General features: G+C 42.7%; 1 non-coding gene across 1 annotated transcript; it reads right to left on the reverse strand.

Annotated features, from left to right (window-relative positions):
- Nucleotides 1-7,929: 7,929 nt before the first annotated feature.
- On the reverse strand, nt 7,930-8,036 carry LOC141603984 (small nucleolar RNA R71). The gene has a single exon (XR_012525813.1). It is a non-coding gene; the product is annotated as a small nucleolar RNA R71 (small nucleolar RNA).
- Between the last annotated feature and the right edge of the window lie 396 nt (nt 8,037-8,432).

An 8,432-nucleotide genomic window follows, 5' to 3' on the forward strand; every position in this document is an offset into this window, starting at 1 on the left:
GCATTTCGACATTTACCCCTTATTTTCCCCTTGAATATTCGTCTTTGTTGCGGTTGAATTTGGGAATTAGGGCTTGCGTTTTTTTGATCAAATTCCGCCTATTTGAATTATTTTTGTCGATTATTTTGCTTCTTCTTGTGGGTTTATTTATCAAGTAAGTTTCCCCTTTACCTTCTTGTTGTTTAATTGCTTTGTTTTTATCATATGAGGTAATTAAGGTTTAGGGTTTATGTTGAAGGTCGAAAATTTCGACTGAAATTGGGGTTTTGCGGTTTATTGATTCAATTGATTATCGTTCCCCCTTGCTTACTTGACTAGGATGGAGAGTAGCTCATTGCCATCGATTAGTTCGTCTATTGCTCCGTCCTCTACTGAGACGGTGGTCCCTGCTACCACCACCGTCACCACGACTGTTAGTACCGCTGCCGCTACCCTTGTTTTACCTGTTTTTACTGCTGGTACTGTTGTTGTCACTACTGATGGCTCTGTTTCTATCACGGCCAGCTCTGCTTCCTCTTCTGTGTCGGCTTCGGTCTCTGTTTTAGCTAGCACTGCTGCTAGCTCTGATTCTGTTTCCGTCTCTGCTGCTTCTACTGTTGCAGCCATAGCTAGCACGTCTGGTACGGTGACCACCCCTGCTGCGTGGTCACCAGCTATCACGGCTGCCTATAGAGCCGCTCTAGTACCTCGTCCCGTTATTGGACGGGCTTCTTCTTCTGGTACTAGAGGGCGGGGTCGCGGACGAGCTACACCCTCTGCTGGCCGCTTTGCGGGCCGTGTCACCATCCGAGTGGATGATTCACTTGACCCACACCCCGACTATCCTGAGGTAATATTTGTTAATGCTATGCATCGCACTCGATTCTTTGATTTAGCTAGCTGTGATTTTCTGTCGACTAAATTTTTGTGCTGTCAGTCACTTGATAGACTTGGTATTTGCGAGCCAGTTGTTGAGATTTTGAGGGGTACTGGGATATCTGGACTTGTCACCATGAGTGCCTTGACCTTCAAGGAGCTGACCCTCGAGTTTTTCAGCTCCTTTACCTTCTCTTCTGGCGCTTACGCCACTGACCCGACTTGTGCTTTCGTGTCTTTCCGGTTATTTAACCGGACTTTTTCTTGGACTTTAGAGGAGTTTGGTACTAGGTTAGGTCTTTCCTTTACGGGTCCCACTACCGCCCCTAGGAAGGTTATCCGCCAGTTGTGGAGGACCTTGGCACATACTACTTACGAGGAGCGCAAGCTCGCTCAGGTCCACCTTCCCCCGGCCCGTTATTTCTTGCGTCTCATGGGTAGTACCATCTTTGGCCGTAAAGAACCAAACAATGTGAACAACATTGAGCTTTCTATTCTGGGTGGGTACCTGAACATTGACAGTGAGGGACCTTTCGTCCTTAACATTTCTTACTTGACCGCCCAGTACTTTCACTCTGTGGGGGAGAAGACCACGGGCACCATCGTTTGCGGTGGCATAATGTAGATACCCAGTATCTGCACCTTCCAAAAACCACCTGATGATGATCAGACTATAACGTGTTTTTGATATGCGTTTGTGGATTGGCTATACATGTGACGGTTTAATGCACTACTCGGATATGAAAAATGATTTCAAAAGTTTTCTAACTTCATTTGCATTAAAATAACACTATTTAGAGTTAAAACCGTCTTCGGACCCAAAACCGACAACTCGAGTCAACCTGAGTCAACCCGAGTCAACCCAAATCTCGAATGTCAAAAATAATGCCATGAATGTCTTTATCATGTCATTTCCATTAAAATAACTCTATTTAGAGTTAAAACCGCCTTCAGACCCAAAACCGACTCAGAAACCCGCAACTCGAGTCAACCTGAGTCAACCCGAGTCAACCAAAATCTCGAATGTCAAAAATAATGCCATGAATGTCTTCATCATGTCATTTCCATTAAAATGACTCTAATTAGAGTCAAAACTGACACCGAGCCAAAAACCGACTCGAAATTCAAATCCCGACTCACACGGGTCAAACCAGAGTCAAAGACACAAAATACCTACCCCAAATATCACCTAAGAGGAAGCTTACACGGCTAAGCAAACCTCAAAGACCACAAATCATAACCAACAAAACAGTGGTTAGAACAAATGCAAAATCCAAATTTGCGAAAGGGACAGTACACCCCATTGAGTCACGGTGTGGCTCGCGCCTCAATGGGGTGTCTCCTTAGCCTCCAAGCAAAATTGACCGACCTACCATCCCACATTTCTCTATAAATACCCACCATCACACACCATAATCTTCACGCGAGAGTTCGCCCCCTCACATCTCCCTTAAACTTCTAGACCCGACTTCCTAAGTCACAAAATCGACACGTGTTTACGACTTACCGATCGTAAACACAAGCCTTACACATATTGTTTGGTACCGTCGCCGTGCATTCGACCAAACATTCGAACAACTCAACTAATCAATCAACATGTTTTAATTAACATATTTTCGACATATTTTCAAAACAAAATCCTTTTTTAAGGCACTCTGTTTAAACTTCTTGATCGTGAGTAGTCGCTACGAGAAAACTTGTCTCTAAAGTCGTCTATGTCGCAAAATATAAATACACGTAAGTTTGAGGGTGTAAACAACTCACTTTATTTCATGTACTTACTGTTTTTATGAGTTCATAAGCATGAACAATGCATAACACGATTCAAACATAGGTTAGACGAGCCAAAACCGAGTTTTGGCCTGAGGCAGAAGCCCCTTATTGTGCAAGGTGGCTAGCGCCTCAATGGGGTGCCCAGGTCAGACTCAAACGTGTTTGAGTTCGTCTTTCCTTCAACACTTTCTTTTATTTTTACTTCATTCCTTTGACGAATTTTACCATTTCGAATGTTTCAAACCATTTCTATAACAAACCTTTTAACCATAAATCATAATCACCCTTGGTTCCATATACCATGACGGTTAAATCCGTGACTCGGTGATATTAATTGGTTAATTACATTTTAAAGGAATTTCTATTCTTTTATTTACCATTTTAATTCATTTTTATGATGAACATATTTTGACCATTATACAAATCATCCTTGGTTCTTTATACCATGACGGTTTATTCCGTGACTCGATGACTTTATGGTTAATTACATTTTAATGGGTATTTTAACACCCTTTTCTTTATTTAGCATTTTTATCATTTGTTTACATTTGCAAACATATTAGTCATAATTCATAATCATCCTTGGTTCTTTATACCATGTCAGTTTAATCCGAGTACGATGACAAACATGACTAATTACAAAGAAATGAACTTAACATAATTAGTTCAAATCAAACATTTTACATTTCTATTTGTAAACTATGTTTTTCAAACATCTAAATCCAACAACGAATATTACTAACATAATAGTAATTATTCCGAGTCATGCAAACCATACTTGCAAATCCTTAATCACAAAATACGGTTTTAAATAACCTTTTCAAAAACCAGGAGACGCCCCCTTGAGTCGGCTCATGGCTCGCGCCCCAAGAGGCCCTATGCTTTCATATTTCAAAACCTGGGCAGAGCCCCTTACCTCGCCAGTGGGCTCGCGCCTTAACAGGGCTGCCTGTCACGGTTCTGTGTCGTTTTTAACACATGTCTAGGACGATCCCGATTACGGTTAATCCGAATACATGACGGATCAGATTGACGAGCTAACGTTTTTACACTTTGTCATTTGACAGCGTTTTTCAATAAATGGATCGTGTTAAGCATCATAACCCAAACTTGGTAAATGGATGTTTAATTTCCGTTTTCACATGCAAATCAACATTAAATCCAACTTGACATATTATACTTGATACTTGGATTAACAAACCGACTTAGAAAGCTCACATGTTAGGTTAAACTTTTGGATGCACATTCATGCATTTTAACCGTTCTATCAACTTTTGCACTTAAACAACCACGATCGATCAGTAGAGGCCGCTAACACGGGCGGGATTGGGTGTCCGATTAAAGGGCTTCCCAATACGTACCCTCACCCCTTACTCAGAACCTTTGGATAGTGGATGGCCTTATCCAGGGCGTACGAGAGTCATTTTAGGCATAGAATGCTAAAAGGGGACGAGTCCTTATCTTTAGTACCTATGTCAAACACCGCTTTTTGCCTTGGTTGACCTAGGTATAAAATGGATTCGAACGGGTTCCAAGCATCCCACAAATGCTTGGTGGCGACTCCGAACATCTCTAATTGTTTCGAGACCTTTACCGAGACGAAACCGACCGATCTAAAGCGATCCGGTCGAAAGCATTTTTACGCCGCCAAACGTGGCTTTCAAAAGACCGCTGCATGTCGTCAGATTGGCCTGGTGTGCAGGTGGCCCGCGATTACGGACCGGTAGGTGGACCCCAAAATCCGCTGACCGGCCTGTGGCCCAGGTCCACACATAGCCACTTTTGTTGCCCGTTCTCTCTTCCCCGTCTTCCCTCGTGACTTACAGTACATAGACACAGATAGGTACCTAGGCATTCCTACTATGCTGTCCATGTTTTAGCTTGCTTCCGACCACTAGACATGGAAAATTTCTGGTTCCTTGTCTGAGACCCTTCCTTGCACCACTCTACCCCGTCTTGTTCCCCTGCCCACTGTTAGGGGCAGGTTACCTCCACCTCTACCCATGTATCACCTCCCACTTCAACCACCTCCTACTATGCCCGCTTCTAGAAAGCGGAGGAGACCTGAGACCGGAGAGGGATCCACACCTTCTACGGGTGGCCAGTCTTCCACGACCATTCCTACTCCGATCCCTACTCCTACTCCTACTCCCGCGCCCGACCAGACACAGCCGGTTGATCCGGCTAATTTTGTACCTCCTCCACCTTTTGTGGTGTCCGCGGTCCTTGACCAAGGGCGCCGTGACAGTTTGTTGCTTGAGCTTCTTAGCAGGCAGGCTCATATGGAGCGGGACATAGCTCTTACTTTGTTCCCTAAATACGAGTATCACATGAGGCGACGACATCCCGTTCCTGAGGGCTGGCCACACCCGACCTTCTACCGGTACCCAGCTGAGGGGTACCCAGAGCCAGCCTGTGATGAGGAGGAGGGCACCAGTGAGGAAGAGGCGCGTACTCAGGCTGAGGAGGCGAGGAGGAGCGAGCAGGAGAGAGACTCGGACTACACGGTGGAGGACGTGACGGACGAGGCTGGCGAGTAGCTACTGGTCTACTCACTTCCCCAATTTTCAGGCTGGTTTGGGGAAGTTCGTGTTTTTTATGTACATTCTTGCTCTTTTATTTCTTTTTGTCTCCTTTTTATTTATTGGTTTTCATACATTTATTGGTTGTATTTTTCCCGTTCCCCCGTATATATCTACTGGTGTATGCTGGAGGACAACGAGAGCGTTGTCCGTTTTGGTTTGGGGAGGGTAATGCATCCTTTGAGTCTGCATTTGCATTTGTTTTGAATTCACGTTTCTATTTTTCTGCTTGCTTTGTTTTCATTTCTTTCAGAAAATCATAAAAAATCAAAAAATTAGAAAAATTTCAAAACATTATTAAAATATTCACGTTTCATTTTGCATATAGGTTGAGTCGGAATGGTTGATTTCCGTGATGATATTGCACTGTCACTTGTCATTTTTACTTGAGCCTTGCACTCTATTGACAGTTATTAGCTGAGTCTTACGCATATCTACGAGTTTTTGTTCAAATTAAGCAGACCGTTGATGTGTGTCTTTTATATGATGGTTTACATCCTATTTTCTACGCATTTCAGAGCTCATTTGTGTAGTTTAAGCTACTATTTCCCTTATTTCCGTCTATTTTCGTGTTTTTGTACATTATTGCAGAAATGTGAAGAATTTAACGGAAATTGAGCTAAATCCGTCCCCGAGTGTCTTGCATTGCATTTGACGTGAAGCATTCACTTAAGGAACGAGCTTGGTGCGCATTTCAAGGCCCGAAAGACAAATCCACGAGATCATAGAAGTCAAGTACCAGCTAGAGCAGTCGATCGACCACTACCTTCAGTCGATCCACCAAATCACGGGCTCCGAAGCTCAGACATCTAGTCGATCGATCGACCACCATGCTCGGTCGATCGACCAAATTGTCTTTCATTTTAGAATTAAAAGATCGAGGAACTTGAAGCCCATTATGTTTAGGTTTTGGAAATAAAAGTTACGTTAGTTTGCTATATAACGTAACCTAGTTCAGAAATACAATCATGATGTTTATTCAGAAATTTACCTTGTTTTACATTCAGTTTAGTTTATCAATAATTAGGGTTTGGGAAACTGTTTTGGCATTTTCGTTGTGCTTGCAATCATTCCGTTACAATCTTTCTGCAATTTTGGTATTCACTTACTCTTATTCCAGTTCATCTTTATTGCATTAATAGTTTAGAAATTGCTAGTTAGTTTCCCGAGACCGTAATCATCGTTTTATGTTAATCGTTTGTTCTATTATTTCAAGCATGAATCCTTCTGTTAACTTCATTAATTTTATTGTCGTTATCGTTCTTAGCATGAGTAGCTAATTTATTCGTGCTAGGATGTAGGGAAATTATAGTGTAGGCGGCAATATAATGAACACGGCCTGATTCGCGTGTTGGTCGATCGACCGCCATGCCTGGTCGATCAACTGACCACGTGAGGTTTTATTTTCGTTTTAATTGTTTTAATTCTTTATTCGACGAATCGAGTGTACACGACTAGTTGAATGTTTAGGATATGACTGACCCATTAGATCGAGAGATAGGGACAGTTGTTAGATCACCAATTAAAATGACTAAACTATGCTGAGATCGAAAGATAGGTAAAGTTTAGACCGTAAATCACTTTTCAGGACGAAAGTTAGTATTAGTGTTATTAGGGACTTATAGCGAGATCGAAAGATGCTATTTGTTAATAGTGGACCGAGAGGACCTCTTTATTTCCCGCCTCATGTGTTTGATTTAGACCTGTTTAGTATCTTTGCAAAACTATAACGAACCGACCATCCTAGTACCCCTTCTTTTATCTGTTTTAACTATTTATTTAGTTTATTGTCTTTATTTGCTATTAGTATAGACCAAATCAAATCAACCCCCACTTTTGTTACCTTAGACTAAATTAGACAATTAGAAATTACATTCGCCTCCTTGTGGTTCGACCCTGTTACCACTAGGCTAGGTTAGTTTTAATAGGAGATTATAAATTTTACTTTTGGTACTCACAACGACGGGTATCAAATTTTGGCGCCGTTGCCGGGGAGGCAATTGTTCTAATTTTTAGTAGTTTTTATTTAGTCTTTCTTTAGTTTAAGGGACTTCCGTTCCTTAAACTTTTCTTATATTCTTTTTGTAGTTTCTTCTTATGCGCAGGTCACAGGGTGGTGAACTAGTACCATTCAATCCTGAGATCGAGAAATACTTGCGCGAGTTCAGACGATCACAAAGGGTATTACCGACAGAGGAAGAGCTGAGTACTCTGTCAAGCTACTACGAGAATGCTCTGTTCGAGGAAGATCCACCTACATCTCCTGCTTCAATTTCTTCAGCTGAGACAGTCACTTCTCTATAAATTCCAGTCATGGCTGAAGAAGCAACCTCCAGTCATGGCTGAAGAAGCAACCATTGCCAGTCACTCAGAGCCGACAGCTGCGAATCTCTACAAAGGATTCGAACTACCTTGGGAGGCGAGAAAATTCGAGCCGAAGCCTTCCTATATTAACCTGGTTGAGAGAAACCAGTTCGGGGGAGCTGCAAATGAAGATGCAGCCAAGCAGATGGAGATTTTTATTGATTATTGCTGCTCTATACCCCCGCCGACCGGTGTGACCTAAGACCAGATCAAGGAGACCATGTTCATTTTCTCTCTTCGTGATGCTGCAAGAGAGTGGTATAGAGATCTGGACCGAGCCGCTCATGGGATCACCGACTGGAATTCTTTGGCCTTGACATTCTACAAGAAATACTTCTCTGCCTCGAAGACGAATGCCATTAGAGCTCAGAACACGAGCTTTAAACAGGGGCCTGATGAGAACTTTCATGAAGCATGGGTCCGTTTCAAGAAATTGGTGCGAACCATACCGCACCATGGGTTCGAAAAATGAAGTCTTTGCAATCAGTTCTATAACGGGCTGTATGACGATCAGAGGGCTATTTTGGATGCTGCAACCAATTGCCGATTTACTGAGAACATGGGAGAGATTAAGGGGTGGAAGATCATTGATGATTTGGCCACTCGTAAGGCTGAATATGGGAATTCGAGAGGAAACCAAAGGAGAGCTGCTGAATCTTCCTCTGTTGCTGCACTAGAAGCTCTCACTGCAAGGTTTGACAAATATGAGTTGGGAGGAGCTTCTAAAGGAGGGATGTACCATGTTAATGTTGTTTCAGACGGTCCTTTTGTCTGTAGAAGATGTGGAGCTGAGGGGCATGTCTCAGAAAATTGTTCTGTCCCCTTTGAGTCTTGCGCTGCCTTTCAACATTATAGGCA

Source organism: Silene latifolia, chromosome 9 (genome assembly GCF_048544455.1).
Source record: "Silene latifolia isolate original U9 population chromosome 9, ASM4854445v1, whole genome shotgun sequence".
In the NCBI taxonomy this organism is placed as follows: domain Eukaryota; kingdom Viridiplantae; phylum Streptophyta; class Magnoliopsida; order Caryophyllales; family Caryophyllaceae; genus Silene; species Silene latifolia.